Here is a 20,086-nt window from a genome sequence, read left to right as displayed (position 1 = left end):
ATTAGGCACAAACCATGCACCTATCTTACACCAAAACTAACAGTGTCTCCAAACGGACCGAAGCGAGATTCCATATGACACATGTCATCTAGGAGTTCCATTAGGTGCGTCCAAATTGATTTCTGAGCATACGATACATTCCATGCAAACCATGCACCTATCTTGCATCAAGATGACCGTGATTTCCCCTCTTGATAGTCGACTATTTATCCTAAACCCGGTCAATCACTTGTCTACTCATCTTAGACCGGCAAAAGTAAAATCCTATGTTTATACCTTTGCCTTGATACCTTTGCTCCTCGTCTGTCACCATGATCTTCACTTCTTGTTTTATCCCTTTGTGATCATGTGGCCACCTTTCCATGCCACCAAGCACCTTGATCACATGTGTTGTTATGCCTAAGTCAAATCACTTAAACATAAGGCATTTAGCAACTTGGTGTCATTAATTACCAAAACCAAACTTGTGCTTTCAGTGCATTAGGTGCAAACTGTGCACCTATCTTGCACCAAAACTAACAGTCTCCAAATAGACCAAAGCGAGAATCCACATGACACATGTCATCTAGGAGTTCCATCAGGTGTTTCCAAATTGATTTCTAAGCATATGGTACATTCCATGCAAACCATGCACCAATCTTGCATCAAGATTAGCAATATCTCCAAATAGACCAAACTGAGCTTCCATTTAAGCCCCTTCACCTAGGAGTACCATTAGGTTTGTCCAAAACGGTTACTTATCCTATGGTGCATTAGGCACAAACTGTGCACCTATCTTGCACCAGAACTAGCACTATCTTCAAGTGGACCGAAGCAAGATTCCATATGACACACGTCATCTAGGAGTTCCATCGAGTATGTCCAAAATTAATTTTCAAGCATATGGTATGTTCCACGCAGACTGTGCACCTATCTTTCATCAAGATTAGCACTATCTCCGAACAGACTAAACCATGCTTACACTTGAGCCCTTTAACCTAGGATTACCATCAGGTGCATCCAAAATGGTTTCTTAGCCTATGGTGCATTAGGCACAAACCGTGCACCTATCTTATATTGAAACTAACACTATCGCCAAACAGAGCGAAGCCATATTTCATATGACACAAGTCATCTAGGAATTCCATCGGGTGCGTCCAAATTGATTTTCGAGCATATGGTACGTTCCATGCAAACTGTGCATCCTATCTTCGATCAAGATTAGCACTATATCAAAATAGACCGAACTGAGCTTCCACTTGAGCCTCTTCACCTTGGAGTACCAACAGGTGCGTCCAAAATAGTTTCTTAGACTATAGTGCCTTAGGCGCAAACTGGGTACCTATCGTGCACTAAAACTAACACAATCTCCAAATAGACCAAAGCGAGATTCCATATGACACATGTCATCTAGGAGTTCCATTGGGTGCGTCCAAATTGATTTCGGAGCATATGAAACGTACCATGCAAACCGTGCACCTATCTTGCATCATGTTTAGCATTATCTCTAAATAGACCGAACCAAGCTTCCACTTGAGCCTCATCACCTTGGAGTACCAATAGATGCATCCAAAATGGTTTCTTAGCCAATGGTGCATTAGGCACAAACCGTGCACCTATCTTGCACCAAAACTAACAATATCTCCAAACAGACCGAAGCGAGATTTCATATGACACACATCATCTAGGAGTTCCATCGGGTGCGTCCAAATTGATTTCAACGCATATGGTACGTTCCATGCAAACTATGCACCTATCTTGCATCAAGATTAGCAATATCTACAAACAGACCAAACTGAGCTTCCATTTGAACCCCTTCACCTAGGAGTACAATTAGGTGTGTCCAAATTGGTTTCTTAGCCTATGGTGTGTTAGGCGCAAACCGTGCACCTATCTTGCACTGAAACTTAACACTATCTCCAAATGGACCGAAGCGAGATTCCATATGACACATGTCATATAGGAGTTCCGTCGAGTGTTTTCAAATTGATTTCTGAGCCTATGGTACGTTCCAAGCAAACTATGCACCCATCTTGTACCATGATTAGCACATCTCCAAACCGACCAAACCGAGCTTCCACTTGAGCCTCTTCATCTTGGAGTACCAACAGGTGCGTCCAAATTAATTTTCAAGCATATAGTACGTTCCATGTAAACCGTGCATCCTATCTTGGATCAAGATTAGCACTATCTCTAAACAGACCGAACTGAGCTTCCACTTGGGCCTCATCATCTTGGAGTACCAAAAGGTGCGTCCAAAATGGTTTCTTAGACTATAGTGCATTAGGCGCAAACTGTGCAGCTATCTTGCACTGAAACTAATATTATCTCCAAAGAGACCAAAGCAATAGTTCATATGACACATGTCATTTAGAAGTTCCATCGGGTGCGTCCAAATTGATTTCTGAGCATATGATACGTTCCATGCACAACGTGCACCTATCTTGCATCAAGTTTAGCACTATCTCTAAACAGACCGAACCAAGCTTCCATCTTGAGCCTCTTCACCTTGGAGTACCAATGGGTGCATCCAAAATGGTTTCTGAGACTATGGTGCATTAGATGCAAATTGTGCACCTATTTTGCACCAAAACTAACACTGTCTCCAAACAGATCGAAGCCAGATTTCATGACACAAGTCATCTAGGAGTTCCATCGGGAGCGTCCAAATTGATTTCAAAGCATATGGTATGTTCCACGCAAACTGTGCACCTATCTTGCATCAAGATTAGCAATATCTCCAAACAGACCAAATCATGCTTCCACTTAAGCCCTTTAACCTATGAGTACCATCGGGTGTGACCAAAATGATTTCTTAGCCTAGGGTGCATTAGGCACAAACCGTGCACCTATCTTCTACCGAAACTAACACTATCTACAAACAGACCAAAGCCAGATTTCGTATGACACACGTCATCTAGGAGTTCCATCGGGTGCGTCCAAACTGATTTTTGAGCATATGGTACGTTCCATGCAAACCGTGCATCCTATCTAGTATCAAGATTTGCACGATCTCCAAACAGACCAAACCAAACATCCACTTGAGCCCCTTTACCTAGGACTACCATCGGGTGTGTCCAAAGTGGTTTCTTAGCGTATGGTGCATTAGGCACAAACCGTACACCTATCTTGCATCGAAACTAACACTCTCTCCAAATAGACCGAAGTAAGATTCCATATGACACACGTCATCTAGGAGTTCCATCAAGAGAGTCCAAATTGATTTCCAAGCATATGGTATGTTCAATGCAAACCATGCATCTATCTTGCATCAAGATTAGAACTATCTACAAATAGACCTAACTGAGCTTCCATTTGAGTGCCTTCACCTAGGAGTACCATTGGGTGTGTCCAAAATGGTTTCTTAGCCTATGGTGCATTAGGCGCAAATCGTGCACCTATATTGCACCAAAACTAACACTATCTCCAAATTGACCGAAGCGAGATTCCAAATGACACACATCATCTGCGAGTTCCATCGAGTGCGTCCAAATTGATTTTTGAGCATATGGTATGTTCCATGCAAACTGTGCACCTATCTTGCATCAAGATTAGCACTATCTCTAAACAGACCAAACCGAGCTTCCACTTGAGCCCTTTAACCTAGGAGTACCATTGGGTGCGTCCAAAATGGTTTCTTAGCATATGGTGCATTAGGAAAAAACCGTGGACCTATCTTGCATCAAAACTAACACTATCTCCAGACAGAGCGAAGCAAGATTTCATATGACAAATGTCATACAGGAGTTCCATCAGGTGCGTCCAAATGGATTTCCAAGCATATGGTACGTTCCATGCAAATCGTGCATCCTATCTTGGATCAAGATTAGCACTATCTCTAAACAAACCGAACTGAGCTCCCACTTGAGCCTCTTCACCTTGGAGTACCAATAGGTGCGTCCAAAATGGTTTCATAGACTTAGTGCATTAGGTGCAAACTGGGCACCTATCTTACACTAAAACTAACACTATCTTCAAATAGACCGAAACAATATTCCATATGACACAGGTCATCTAGCAGTTCCATTCGGTGCATCCAAATTGATTTCCGAGCATATGATACATTCCATGCAAACCGTGCACCTATCTTGCATCATGTTTAGCACTATCTCTAAACAGACCTAACCAAGCTTCCACTTGAGCCTCTTCACCTTGGAGTAACAATTTGTGTGTCCAAAATGGTTTCTTAGACTATAGTGCATTAGGTGCAAACTGTGCACCTATCTTGAACCAAAACTAACACTATCTCCAAACAGACCAAAGCGAAATTCCATATGACACATGTCATCTAGGAGTTCCATCATGTGCGTCCAAATTGATTACTGAGAATATGGTACGGTCCAAACAAACTGTGTACCTATCTTGCATCAAGATTAACACTATCTCTAAACAGACCAAACAGAGCTTCCACTTGAGTCCTTTATCCTAGGAGTACCCTCGGGTGCGACCAAAATAGTTTCTTAGCCTATGGTGCATTAGGTACAAACCGCACCTATCTTGCATTAAAACTAACACTATCTCCAAACAGACCGAAGCGAGATTTCATATGACACACATCATCTAGGAGTTCCATCGGGTGCATCCAAATTGATTTCTGAGCATATGGTACGTTCCATGGAAACTGTGCATCCTATCTTGGATCAAAATTTGCACGATCTCCAAATAGACCAAACCAAACATCCACTTGAGCACCTTTACCTGGGAGTACCATCGGCTGTGTCCAAAGTGGTTTCTTAGCATATGGTGCATTAGGCATAAACCGTACACCTATCTTGCACCTAAACTAACACTCTCTCCAAACAGACCGAAGCAAGATTCCATATGACACACGTCATCTAGGAGTTCCATCGAGAGAGTCCAAAATGATTTCCATGCATATGGTATGTTCAATGCAAACCAAGCACCTATCTTGCACAAAGATTAGAACTATCTACAAATAGACCAAACTGAGCTTCCATTTGAGCACCTTCACCTAGAGTACCATTGAGTGTGTCCAAAATGGTTTCTTGACCTATGGTGCATTAGGTGCAAACTGTGCACCTATCTCGAACCAAAACTAACACCATCTCCAAACAGACCAAAGCGAGATTCCATATGACACATGTCATCTAGGAGTTCCATCATGTGCGTCCAAATTGATTTCTGAGAATATGGTACGGTCCACACAAACTGTGCACCTATCTTGAATCAAGATTAACACTATCTCCAAACAGACCAAACAGAGCTTCCACTTGAGTCCTTTAACCTAGGAGTACCCTTGGGTGCGACCAAAATGGTTTCTTAGCCTATGGTGCATTAGGCACAAACCGTGCACCTATCTTGCATCGAAACTAACACTATCTCCAAACAGACCGAATCGGGATTCCATATGACACACGTCATCTAGGAGTTCCATCTGGTGAGTCCAAATTGATTTCCGAGAATATTGTAGGTTCCATGCAAACCATGCATTTATCTTGCATCATGATTAGCATTATCTCCGAACATACCGAACTAAGCTTCCATTTGAGCGCCTTCACCTAGGAGTACCATTGAGTGTGTCCAAAATGGTTTCTTGGCCTATGGTGCATTAGGTGCAAACCAAGCACCTATCTTGCACCGAAACTAACATTATCTCCAAATGGACCGAAGCGAGATTCCATATGACACACATCATCTAGGAGTTCCATCGAGTGCGTCCAAATTGATTTCTGAGCATATGGTACGTTCCATGCAAACTATGCACCTATCTTGCATCAAGATTAGCACTATCTCCAAACAGACCAAACCGAGCTTCCACTTGAGCCCTTTAACCTAGGAGTAACATTGGGTGCGTCCACAATGGTTTCTTAGCATATAGTGCATTAGGCAAAAACCGTGCACCTATCTTGCATCAAAACTAACACTATCTCCAAACAGAACGAAGCAAGATTTCATATGACAATTGTCATCTAGGAGTTCCATCAGGTGCGTCTAAATTGACTTCCAAGCATATGGTACGTTCCATGCAAACCGTGCATCCTATCTTGGATCTAGATTAGCACTATCTCTAAACAGACCAAACTGAGCTCCCACTTGAGCCTCTTCACCATGGAGTACCAACAGATGCGTCCAAAATGGTTTCTTAGACTATAGTGCATTAGGTGCAAACTGGGCACCTATCTTACTCTAAAACTAACACTATCTTCAAATAGATCGAAACGAGATTCCATATGACACATGACATCTAGCAGTTCCATCGGTGCGTCCAAATTGATTTTCGAGCATATGATACATTCCATGCAAACCGTGCACCTATCTTGCATCATGTTTAGCACTATCTCTAAATAGACTGAACGAAGCTTCCAGTTGAGCCTCTTCACCTTGGAGTACCAATCGGTGTGTCCAAAATGGTTTCTTAGATTATAGTGCATTAGGTGCAAACTGTGCACCTATCTTGCACCAAAACTAACAATGTCTCAAAACAGAACGAAGCGAGATTCCATATGACCCATGTCATCTAGGAGTTCCATTAGGTGCGTCCAAATTGATTTCCTGGGTGTGTCCAAATTGATTTCCGAACAGATGGTACGTTCCACGCAAACTATGCACCTATCTTGGATCAAGATTAACACTATCTCCGAACAGACCAAATAGAGCTTCCACTTGAGCCCTTTAAACTAGGGGTACCATCGGCTACAACCAAAATGGTTTCTTAGCCTATGGTGCATTAGGCAGAAACCATGCACATATCATGCATCGAAACTAACACTATCTCCAAACAGACTGAAGCGAGATTTCTTATGACACACATCATCTAGGAGTTCTATGGGGTGAGTCCAAATTGATTTCTAAGCATATGTTATGTTCCATGCAAACCGTGCATCCTATCTTGGATCAAGAATAGCACGATCTAAAAACAGACCAAACCAACCTTCCACATGAGCCCCTTTACCTAGGAGTACCATTGGGTGTGTCCAAAGTGGTTTCGTCACCCATGGTGCACTAGGCACAAATCGTGCACCTATCTTGCACCGAAACTAACACTCTCTCCAAACAGACCGAAGCGAGATTCTATATGACACACATCATCTAGGAGTTCCATCGGGTGAGTCCAAATTGATGTCTGAGCGTATGGTATGTTCCATGCAAACCATGCACCTATCTTGCATCAAGATTAGCACTATCTCCAAATAAACCAAACTGAGCTTCCATTTGAGCCCCTTCACCTAGGAGTACCATTGGGTGTGTCCGAAATGGTTTCTTAGCCTATGGTGCACTAGGCACAAACCATGCACCTATCTTGCACTGAAACTAACACTCTCTCTAAACAAACCGATGCAAGATTCCATATGATGCACGTCATCTAGGAGTTCCATCGGGTGAGTCCAAATTGATTTCCGAGCATATGGTATGTGCCATGCAAACCATGCACCTATCTTGCATCAAGATTAGCACTATCTCTAAATAGACCAAATTGAGCTTCCATTTGAGGCCCTTCACCTAGGAGTACCATTGGGTGTGTCCAAAATGGTTTCTTAGCCTATGGTGCGTTAGGCGCAAACCGTGCACCTATCTTGAACCAAAACTAACACTATCTCATAATTGACCGAAGCGAGATTCCATATGACACACATCATCTGCGAGTTCCATCGAGTGCGTCCAAATTGATTTTCGAGCATATGGTATGTTCCACGCAAACTGTGCACCTATATTGCATCAAGATTAGCACTATGTCCAAACAGACCAAACCGTGCTTCCTCTTGAGCCCTTTAACCTAGGAGTACCATGGGGTGCGTCCAAAATTGTTTCTTAGCATATGGTGCATTAGGCAAAAACCATGCACCTATCTTGCATCAAAACTAACACTATCTCCAAATTGAGCGAAGCAAGATTTCATATGACACATTTCATCTAGGAGTTCCATCAGGTGCGTCCAAATTGATTTCAAAGCATATGGTACGTTCCATGCAAACCGTGCACCTATCTTACATCAAGATTAGCACTATCTCTAAACAGACTGAACTGATCTCCCACTTGAGCCTCTTCACCTTAGAGTATCAATAGGTGCGTCCAAAATAGTTTCTTAGACTATAGTGCATTAGGTGCAAACTAGGCACCTATCTTGCACCAAAACTAACACTGTCTCCAAATAGAAAGAAGCGAGATTCCAGATGACCCATGTCATCTAGGAGTTCCATCAGGTGTGTCCAAATTGATTTCTCAGATGTGTCCAAATTGATTTCTGAGCATATGGTACGTTCCACGCAAACTTTGCACCTATCTTGCATCAAGATTAACACTATCTCCGAACAGACCAAACAACGCTTCCACTTGAGCCCTTTAAACTAGGAGTACCATCGGGTGCAACTAAAAATGGTTACTTAGCCTATGATGCATTAGGTACAAACCATGCACATATCTTGCATCGAAACTAACACTATCTCCAAACAGACCGAAGCGAGATTTCTTATGACACACATCATCTAGGAGTTCTATCGGGTGAGTCCAAATTGATTTCTATACATATGGTATGTTCCATGCAAACCGTGCATCCTATCTTGGATCAAGAATAGCACGATCTCCAAACAAACCAAACCAAGCTTCCACTTGAGCCCCTTTACCTAGGAGTACCACTGGGTGTGTCCAAAGTGGTTTCGTCACCCATGGTGGACTAGGCACAAATCGTGCACCTATCTTGCACCGAAACTAACACTCTCTCCAAACAGACCGAAGTGAGATTCTATATGACACACGTCATCTAGGAGTTCCAACGGGTGAGTCCAAATTGATGTCTGAGCATATGGTATGTTCCATGCAAACCATGCACCTATCTTCCATCAAGATTAGCACTATCTCCAAACAGACCAAACTGAGCTTCCATTTGAGCCCCTTCACCAAGGAGTACCATTGGGTGTGTCCAAAATGGTTTCTTAGCCTATGGTGCATTAGGCACAAACAATGCACCTATCTTGCACTGAAACTAACACTCTCTCCAAACAAACGATGCAAGATTCCATATGACGCCCGTCATCTAGTAGTTCCATCGGGTGAGTCCAAATTGATTTCTGAGCATATGGTATGTTCGATGCAAGCCATGCACCTATCTTGCATCATATTTAGCACTATCTCTAAAGAGACCGAACCAAGCTTCCACTTGAGCCTCTTCACCTTGGAGTACCAATAGATGCACCCAAAATGGTTTCTTAGCCAATGGTGCATTAGGCACAAACCGTGCACCTATCTTGCACCAAAACTAACACTATCTCCAAACAGACCGAAGCGAGATTTCATATAACACACGTCATCTAGGAGTTCCATCGGGTGCGTCCAAAATGATTTCTAAGCATATTGTACATTCCATGTAAACCGTGCATCCTATCTTGGATCAAGATTAGCACGATCTCCAAACAGACCATACCGAGCTTCCACTTGAGCCTCTTGACCTATGAGTACCATTGGGTGCATCCAAAGTGGTTTCTTAGCCTGTGGTGCATTAGCACAAACCATGCGCCTATCTTGCACCAAAACTAACAATCTCTCCAGACAGACCGATGTGAGATTCCATATGACACACGTCATCTAGGAGTTCCATCGGGTGAGTCCAAATTGATTTCAAAGCATATGGTACGTTCCATGCAAACTATGCACCTATCTTGCATCAAGATTTGCAATATCTCCAAACAGACGAACCTAAGCTTCCATTTGAGCCCCTTCACCTAGGAGTACCATTAGGTGTGTCCAAAATGGTTTCTTAACTTATGGTGTGTTAGGCGCAAACCGTGGACCTATCACGCACCGAGATTAACACTAACTCTAGATGGACCGAAGCGAGATTCCATATGACAAATGTCATCTAGGAGTTCCATCGAGTGCGTTCAAATTGATTTCTGAGCATATGATACGTTCCAAGCAAACTGTGCACCAATATTGCACCATGATTAGCACATCTCCAAACCAACCAAACCGAGCTTCCACTTGAGCCCTTTAACCTAGGAGTACATTGGGTGCATCCAAAATAATTTCTTAGCCTATGGTGGATTAGCCTATGATATGTTCCATGCACACCATGCACCTATCTTGCATCAAGTTTAGCACTATCCCAAAATAGACCGAACGAAGCTTCCACTTGAGCCTCTTCACCTTGGAGTACCAATAGGTGCATCCAAAATGGTTACTTAGACTATGGTGCATTAGATGCAAACTGTGCACCTATCTTGTACCAAAACTACCACTATCTCCAAACAGACCGAAGCCAGATTTCATATGACACATGTCATCTAGGAGTTCCATCGGGTGCGTCCAAATTGTTTTCGGAGCATATGGTATGTCCCACGCAAACTGTGCACCAATCTTGCATCAAGATCAGCAATATCTCCGAACAGACCAAATCGTGCTTCCACTTAAGCCCTTTAACCTAGGAGTACCATCGGGTGTGACCACAATGGTTTCTTAGCCTATGGTGCATTAGGTACAAACCGTGCACCTATCGTCTACCAAAACTAACACTATCTCCGAACAGACCGAAGCCAGATTTCATATGACACACGTCTTCTAGGAGTTCCATCGGCTGCATCCAAATTGACTCCTGAGCATATGGTATGTTACATGCAAACCGTGCATCCTATCTGGGATCAAGATTAGCACTATATCTAAATAGACCGAACTGAGCTTCCACTTGAGCCTCTTCACCTTGGAGTACCAACAGGTGCGTCCAAAATAGTTTCTTAGACTATGGTTCATTAGGCGCAAACTGGGCACCTATCTTGCCCCGTTACTAACACTATCTTCAAACTGACCGAAGCGAGATTCCATATGACACATGTCATCTAGGAGTCCCATCGGGTGCGTCCAAATTGATTTCTGAGCATATGAAACGTTCTATGTAAGCGGTGCACCTATCTTGCTTCAAGTTTAGCACTATCTCTAAACAGACCAAACCAAGCTTCCACTTGAGCCTCTTCACCTTGGAGTACCAATAGGTGTGTCCAAATGGTTTCTTAGATTATAGTACGTTAGGTGCAAACTGTGCACCTATCTTGCACCAAAACTAACACTATCTCCAAATAGATCGAAGCAAGATTCCATATGACACATGTCATCTAGGAGTTCCATCGAATGCATCCAAATTGATTTCCGAGCATATGGTACGTTCCACGCAAACTATGCACCTATATATCTTGCATCAAGATTAACACTATCTCTGAATAGACCAAACAAAGCTTCCACTTGAGCCCTTTAACCTATGAGTACCATCGGGTGTGTCCAAAGTGGTTTCTTAGCCTGTGGTGCATTAGACACAAACCGTGCACCTATCTTGCAGCGAAACTAACACTCTCTCCAAACAGACCAAACCGGGATTCCATATGACACACATCATCTAGGAGTTCCATCGGGTGAGTCCAAATTGATTTCCAAGCATATGGAAGGTTCCATGCAAACCATGCACCTCTCTTGCATCATGATTAGCATTATCTCCGAACATACCAAACTGAGCTTCCATTTGAGCCCCTTCACCTAGGAGTACCATTGGGTGTGTCCAAAATGGTTTCTTAGCCTATGGTGCATTAGGCGCAAACCGTGCACCTATCTTGCACCGAAACTAACACTATCTCCAAATGGACCGAAGCAAGATTCATATGACACATGTCATCTAGGACATCCATCGGGTGCGTCCAAATTGATTTCCGAGCATATGAAACGTTCCATGCAAATCGTGCACCTATCTTGCATCAAGTTTAGTGCTGTCTCTAAACAGAATGAACCAAGCTTCCACTTGAGCCTCTTCACCTTGGAGTACCAATAGGTGTGTCCAAAATGGTTTCATATGACACATGTCATCTAGGAGTCCTATCGAATGCGTCCAAATTGATTTCCGAGCATATGGTACGTTCCACGCAAACTGTGCACCTATCTTGCATCAAGATTAGCACTATCTCTGAATAGACCAAACCGAGCTTCCATTTGGGCCCTTTAACCTAGGAGTACCATTGGGTGCGTCCAAATTGGTTTCTTAGCATATGGTGCATTAGGCAAAAACCGTGCAACTATCTTGCATCGAAACTAACACTATCTCCAAACAGATCGAAGCGAGATTTCACATGACACACGTCATCTAGGAGTTCCATTGGGTGAGTCCAAATTGATTTCTAAGCATATGGTATGTTCCATGCAAACCGTGCATCCTATCTTGGATAAAGAATAGCACGATCTCCAAATAGACCAAACCAAGCTTCCACTTGAGCCGCTTTACCTAGGAGTACCATTGAGTGTGTCCAGAGTGGTTTCGTCACCCATGGTGCCCTAGGCACAAATCGTGCACCTATCTTGCACAGAAACTAACACTCTCTCAAAATAGACCGAAGCGAGATTCTATATGACACACGTCATCTAGGAGTTCCATCGGGTGAGTCCAAATTGATGTCTGAACATATGGTATGTTCCATGCAAACCATGAACCTATCTTGCATGAAGATTAGCACTATCTCCAAACAGACCAAACTAAGCTTCCATTTGGGCCCTTTAACCTAGGAGTACCATTAGGTGTGTCCAAAATGGTTTCTTAGCCTATGGTGCATTTGGCGCAAACCGTGCACCTGTCTTGCACCGAAACTAACTCTATCTCCAAATGGACCGAAGCGAGATTCAATTTGACACACATCATCTAAGAGTTCCATCGAGTGCGTCCAAATTGATTTATGAGCATATGTTACGTTCCATACAAACAGTGCACCTATCTTGCATCAAGATTAGCACTGTCTCCGAACAGACCAAACCAAGCTTCCACTTGAGCCCTTTAACCTTGGAGTACCATCGGGTGCGTCTAAAATTTTTACTTAGCTTATGGTGCATGAGGCACAAACCGTGCACCTATCTTGCATCGAAACTAACACTATCTCCAAACAGACCGAAGTGAGATTTCATTTGACACATGTCATCTAGAAGTTCCATCAGGTGTGTCCAAATTGATTTCCGAGCATATGGTACGTTCCATGCAAACTGTGCATCCTATCTTGGATCAAGATTAGCACTATCTCTAAACAGATCGAACTGAGCTTCCACTTGAGCCTCTTCACCTTGGAGTACCAACAGGTGCGTCCAAAATGGATTCTTAGACTATAGTGCATTAGGTGCAAACTGGGCACCTATCCGGCACTGAAACTAACACTATTTCCAAACAGACTGAAGCTTGATTCCATGAGAGATGTCACCTAGGAGTTCCATCGGGTGCGTCTAAATTGATTTTCGAGCATATGATTTTGCATGCAAACCATGCACCTATCTTGCATCAAGTTTAGCACTATCTCTAAACAGACGGAACCAAGCTTTCACTTGAGCCTCTTCACCTTGGAGTACCAATAGGTGCATCCAAAATGGTTACTTAGACTATGGTGTATTAGGTGCAAACTGTGCACCTATCTTGCACCAAAACTAACACTATCTCCAAACCGACTGAAGCGAGATTTCATATGACACATGTCATCTAGGAGTTCCGTCGGATGCGTCCAAATTGATTTCCAAGCATATGATACGTTCCATGCAAATCGTGGTATCTTGCAACCAGTTTAGTGCTATCTCTAAACAAAATGAACCAAGCTTCCACTTGAGCCTCTTCACCTTAGAGTACCAATAGGAGTGTCCAAAATGGTTTCTTAAACTATAGTGCATTAGGTGCAAACTGTGCACCTATCTTGCACTGAAACTAACACTGTCTCCAAACAGACCGAAGCGAGATTTCATATGACACATGTCATCTAGGAGTTCCATCGAATGCGTCCAAATTGATTTCCGAGCATATGGTACGTTCCACGCAAACTATGCACCTATCTTGCATCAAGATTAGCACTATCTTCGAACAGACCAAACCGAGCTTCCACTTGGGTCCTTTAACCTAGGAGTACCATTGGGTGCGTCCAAAATGGTTTCTTAGCATATGGTGCATTAGGTAAAATCCGTGCACCTATCTTGCATCGAAACTAACACTATCTCCAAACAGATCGAAGCGAGATTTCATATGACACACGTCATCTAGGAGTTCCATCGGGTGAGTCCAAATTGATTTCTATGCTTATGGTATGTTCCATGCAAACTGTGCATCCTATCTTGGATCAAGAATAGCACGATCTCCAAACAGACCAAACCAAGCTTCCACTTGAGCCCCTTTACCTAGGAGTACCATTGAGTGTGTCCAGAGTGGTTTCGTCACCCATGGTGCACTAGGCATAAATCGTGCACCTATCTTGCGTCGAAACTAACACTCTCTCCAAATAGACCAAAGCGAGATTCTATATGACACACGTCATCTAGGAGTTCCATCAGGTGAGTCCAAATTGATGTTTGAACATATGGTATGTTCCATGCAAACCTTGCACCTATCTTGCATCAAGATTAGCGCTATCTCCAAACAGACCAAACTGAGCTTCCATTTGAGCACTTTAACCTAGGAGTACCATCGGGTGTGTCCAAAGTGGTTTCTTAGCCTATGGTGCATTAGACACAAACCGTGCACCTATCTTGCACCGAAACTAACACTATCTCCAAACAGACCGAACCGGGATTCCATATGACACACGTCATCTAGGAGTTCCATCGGGTGAGTCCAAATTGATTTTCAAGCATATGGTAGGTTCCATGCAAACCATGCACCTCTCTTGCATCATGATTAGCATTATCTCCGAACATACCAAACTGAGCTTCCATTTGAGCCCCTTCACCTAGGAGTACCATTGGGTGTGTCCAAAATGGTTTCTTCGCCTATGGTGCATTTTGCGCAAACCGTGCACCTGTCTTGCACCGAAACTAACACTATCTCCAAATGGACCGAAGCGAGATTCAATATGACACACATCATCTAAGAGTTCCATCGAGTGCGTCCAAATTGATTTATGAGCATATGTTACGTTCCATACAAACAGTGCACCTATCTTGCATCAAGATTAGCACTGTCTCCGAACAGACCAAACCAAGCTTCCACTTGAGCCCTTTAACCTTGGAGTACCATCGGGTGCGTCTAAAATTTTTACTTAGCTTATGGTGCATGAGGCACAAACCGTGCACCTATCTTGCATCGAAACTAACACTATCTCCAAACAGACCGAAGTGAGATTTCATTTGACACATGTCATCTAGAAGTTCCATCAGGTGTGTCCAAATTGATTTCCGAGCATATGGTACGTTCCATGCAAACTGTGCATCCTATCTTGGATCAAGATTAGCACTATCTCTAAACAGATCGAACTGAGCTTCCACTTGAGCCTCTTCACCTTGGAGTACCAACAGGTGCGTCCAAAATGGATTCTTAGACTATAGTGCATTAGGTGCAAACTGGGCACCTATCCGGCACTGAAACTAACACTATTTCCAAACAGACTGAAGCTTGATTCCATGAGAGATGTCACCTAGGAGTTCCATCGGGTGCGTCTAAATTGATTTTCGAGCATATGATTTTGCATGCAAACCATGCACCTATCTTGCATCAAGTTTAGCACTATCTCTAAACAGACCGAACCAAGCTTCCACTTGAGCCTTTCCACCTCGGAGTACCAATTGGTGCGTCCAAAATGATTTCTCAGACTATAGTGCAATAGGTGCAAACTGTGCACCTATCTTGCACCAAAACTAACACTGTCTCTAAATAGAACGAAGCGAGATTCTATATGACCCTTGTCATCTAGGAGTTTCATCGGGTGCGTCCAAATTGATTTCCTGGGTGTGTCCAAATTGATTTCTAAGCATATGTTATGTTCCACGCAAACTATGCACCTATCTTGTGTCAAGATTAATACTATCTCCGAACAGACCCCACAGAGCTTCCACTTGAGCCCTTTAAACTAGGAGTACCATCGGGTGCGACCAAAAATGGTTCTTGGCCTATGGTTCATTAGGCACAAACCGTGCACATATCTTGCATCGAAGCTAACACTATCTCCAAACAGACCGAAGTGAGATTTCTTATGACACACATCATCTAGAAGTTCTATCGGGTGCGTCCAAATTGATTTCTATGTATATGGTATGTTCCATGCAAACCGTGCATCCTTTATTGGATCAAGAATAGCACGACCTCCAAACAGACCAAACCAAGCTTCCACTTGAGCCCCTTTAACTAGGAGTACCATTGGGTTGTCCAAAGTGGTTTCGTCACCCATGGTGCACGAGGCACAAATCGTGCACCTATCTTGCACCGAAACTAATACCCTCTCCAAAGAGACCGAAGCAAGATTCTATATGACACACGTCATCTTGGAGTTCCATCGGGTGAGTCCAAATTGATGTCTGAGCATATGGTGTGTTCCGTGCAAACAATGCACCTATCTTGCATCAAGATTAGCACTATCTCCAAACAGACCAAACTGAGCTTCCATTTCAGCCACTTCACCTAGGAGTACCATTGGGTGTGTCCAAAATGGTTTCTTAGCCTATGGTGCATTAGGTGCAAACAATACACCTGTCTTACACCGAAACTAGCACTGTCTCAAAATGGACCGAAGCGAGATTCCATATGACACACATCATCTAGGAGTTCCATTGGGTGCGTCCAAATTGATTTCCAAATATATGGTACATTCCATACAAACCATGCACCTATCTTGCACCAGAACTAGCACTATCTTCAAATGGACCGAAGCGAGATTCCATATGACACACGTCATCTAGGAGTTCCATCGATATGTCCAAATTGAATTTCGAGCATATGGTACGTTCCACGCAAACTGTGCACCTATCTTTCATCAAGATTAGCACTAGCTCCGAACAGACCAAACCGATCTTCCACTTGAGCACTTTAACCTAGGAGTTTTAGGGTTTCTTAGCCTATGGTGCATTAGGCATAACCTAGGAGATTAGCATCCAAAATGGTTTCTTAGCCTATGATGCATTAGGCATAAACCGTGCACCTATATTGCATCGAAACTAACACTATCTCCAAATAGATCGAAGCGAGATTTCATATGACACATGTCATCAAGGAGTTCCATCATGTGCGTCCAAATTGATTTTTGATCATATGGTACGTTCCACGCAAACTATGCATCCTATCTTGAAGGATCCAGATTGGCACGATCTGTAAACAGACCAAACAGAGCTTCCACTTGAGCCCTTTAACCTAGGAGTACCATTGTGTGCAACCAAACTGGTTGCTTAGCCTATGGTGCATTAGGCACAAACCGTGCACATATCTTGCATCGAAACTAACACTATCTCCAAATAAACCGAAGCAAGATTTCATATGACACACATCATCTAGGAGTTCCATCGGGTGCGTCCAAATTGATTTCTGAGCATGTGTTACGTTCCATGGAAACCTGCACCTATCTTGCATCAAGATTAGCACTATCTCAAAACAGATCAAACCAAGCTTCCACTTGAGCCCCTTTACCTAGGAGTAACATTAGGTGTGTCCAAAATGGTTCTTAGCCTATGGTGCATTAGGTAAAAACCGTGCACATATCTTGCACAGAAACTAACACTGTCTCCAAACAGACCGAAGCGAGATTCCATATGACACATGTCATCTACAAGTTCCATCGGGTGCATCCAATTTGATTTCCGAGCATAATCTAAGTCCATGCAAACCGTGCTCCTATCTTGCATCAAGATTAGCACTATCTCCAAATAGACCAAACCGAGCTTCCACTTGAGCCTCTTCACTTAGGACTACCATCAGGTGGGTCCAAAATGGTTTATTAGACTATTGTCAATTAGGCGCAAGCCGTGCACCTATCTTGCACCAAAACTAACACTATGTCCAAATGAACCGAAGTGAGGTCCCATATGACACACATCATCAGGGCATTTCCAAATTGATTTCTGCGCATATGGTATCTTCCACATAAACTGTGAAACTATCTTGCATAAAGATTAGCACTATCCCCAAATAGACCAAATCGAGCTTCCATTTGAGCCTCTTCTCATAGGAGTATCATCGGGTGTGTCCAAAATGGTTTCTTAGCATATGGTGCATTACGCTCAAATCGTACACCTATCTTGCACCGAAACTAACACGTCATGCAGGAGTTCTATTGGGTGCATCTAAATTGATTTCTAAGCATATCGTACATTCCATGCAAACCGTGCACCTATCTTACATCAAGATTAGCACTATCTCCAAACGAACCAAACTGAGATCCCACTTGAGCCTCATGACCTAGGAGTACCCTCAGGTGTGTCCAAAATAGTTTTTGAGCCTATGGTTCATTCCGTGCAAACCGTGTTGTGCACCTTTATTACATTGAAACTAATATTGTCTCTAAGTAGATCGAAGACTCCATATGACACACATCATCTAAGAGTTTTATTGGGTGTGTCCAATTGATTTTGGAGCATATGAAACATTCCATGCAAACCATGCACCTATCTTGCATCATATTTAGCACTATCTCTAAACAGACTGAACCAAGCTTCCACTTGAGCCTCTTCACCTTGGAGTACCAATAGATGCATCCAAAATGGTTTCTTAGCCAATGGTGCATTAGGCACAAACCGTGCATCTATCTTGCACCCAAACTAACACTATCTCCAAACAGACCAATGCGAGATTTCATATGACACACGTCATCTAGGAGTTCCATCGGGTGCGTCCAAAATGATTTCTAAGCATATGGTACATTCCGTGCAAACCGTGCATCCTATCTTGGATCAAGATTAGCACGATCTCCAAATAGACCAAATCGAGCTTCCACTTGAACCCTTTAAACTAGGAGTACCATGGGATGTGACCAAAAATGGTTTCTTAGCCTATGGTGCACTAGGCACAAACCGTGCACATATCTTGCATCGAAACTAACACTATCTCAAAACAGACCGAAGCGAGATTTCTTATGACACACATCATCTAGGAGCTCTATCGGGTGCGTCCAATTTGATTTCTAAGCATATGGTATGTTCCATGCAAACCGTGCATCCTATCTTGGATCAAGAATAGCACGATCTCCAAACAGACCAAGCCAAGCTTCCACTTGAGCCCCTTTACCTAGGAGTACCATCGGTTGTGTCCAATGTGGTTTCGTCACCCATGGTGAACTAGGCACAAACCGTGCACATATCTTGCACTGAAACTAACACTCTCCAAACAGACCATAGCGAGATTCTATATGACACACGTCATCTAGGAGTTCCATCGGGTGAGTCTAAATTGATGTCTAAGCATATGGTACATTCCATGCAAACCATGCACCCATCATTCATCAAGATTAGCAATATCTCCAAACAGACCAAACTGAGCTTCCACTTCAGGCCCATTCACCTAGGAGTAGCATTTGGTGCGTCCAAAATGGTTTCTTAGCCTATGGTGCATTAGGCACAAACCGTGCACCGATCTTCAAATGGACCGAAGCGAGATTCCATATGACACACATCATCTAGGAGTTCCATCAAGTATGTCCAAATTGATTTTCGAGCATATGGTACGTTCCACGCAAACTGTGCACCTATCTTTCATCAAGATTAGCACTATCTCCGAACAGACCAAACCGAGCTTCCACTTGGGCCCTTTAACCTAGGAGTACCATTGGGTGCGTCCAAAATGGTTTCTTAGCATATGGTGCATTAGGCACAAACCGTGCACATATCTTGCATTGAAGCTAACAATATCTCCAAATAGACCGAAGTAAGATTTCATATGACTCACATCATCTAGGAGTTCCATCGAGTGCGTCCAAATTGATTTATGAGCATATGGTATGTTCCATGCATACCGAGCATCCTATGTTGGATCAAGATTAGCATGATCTCCAAATAGACCCAACTAAGCTTCCACTTGAGCCTCTTTACCTAGGGGTACCATCGGGTGCGTCCAAAGTGGTTTCGTCGCCTATAATGTATTAGGCACAAATCGTGCACCTATCTTGCACTGAAACTAACACTCTTTCCAAACAAACCGATGCGAGATTCGATATGACACACGTCATCTAGGAGTTCCATCGCGTGAGCCCAAATTGATTTCCGAGCATATGGTATCTTCCATGCAAACCATGCACCTATCTTGCATCAATATTAGCACTATCTCCAAATAGAACAAACTGAGCTTCCATTTGAGCCCCTTCACCTTGGACTACCATTGGGTGTGTCTAAAATGGTTTCTTAGCCTGTCGTGCATTAGGCGCAAACCATGCACCTATCTTGTACTAGACTAACACTATCTCCAAAGGAC

This window comes from Sorghum bicolor, chromosome 10 (assembly GCF_000003195.3).
Source record: "Sorghum bicolor cultivar BTx623 chromosome 10, Sorghum_bicolor_NCBIv3, whole genome shotgun sequence".
Taxonomy (NCBI): domain Eukaryota; kingdom Viridiplantae; phylum Streptophyta; class Magnoliopsida; order Poales; family Poaceae; genus Sorghum; species Sorghum bicolor.
This window is presented reverse-complemented; position numbering follows the sequence as displayed.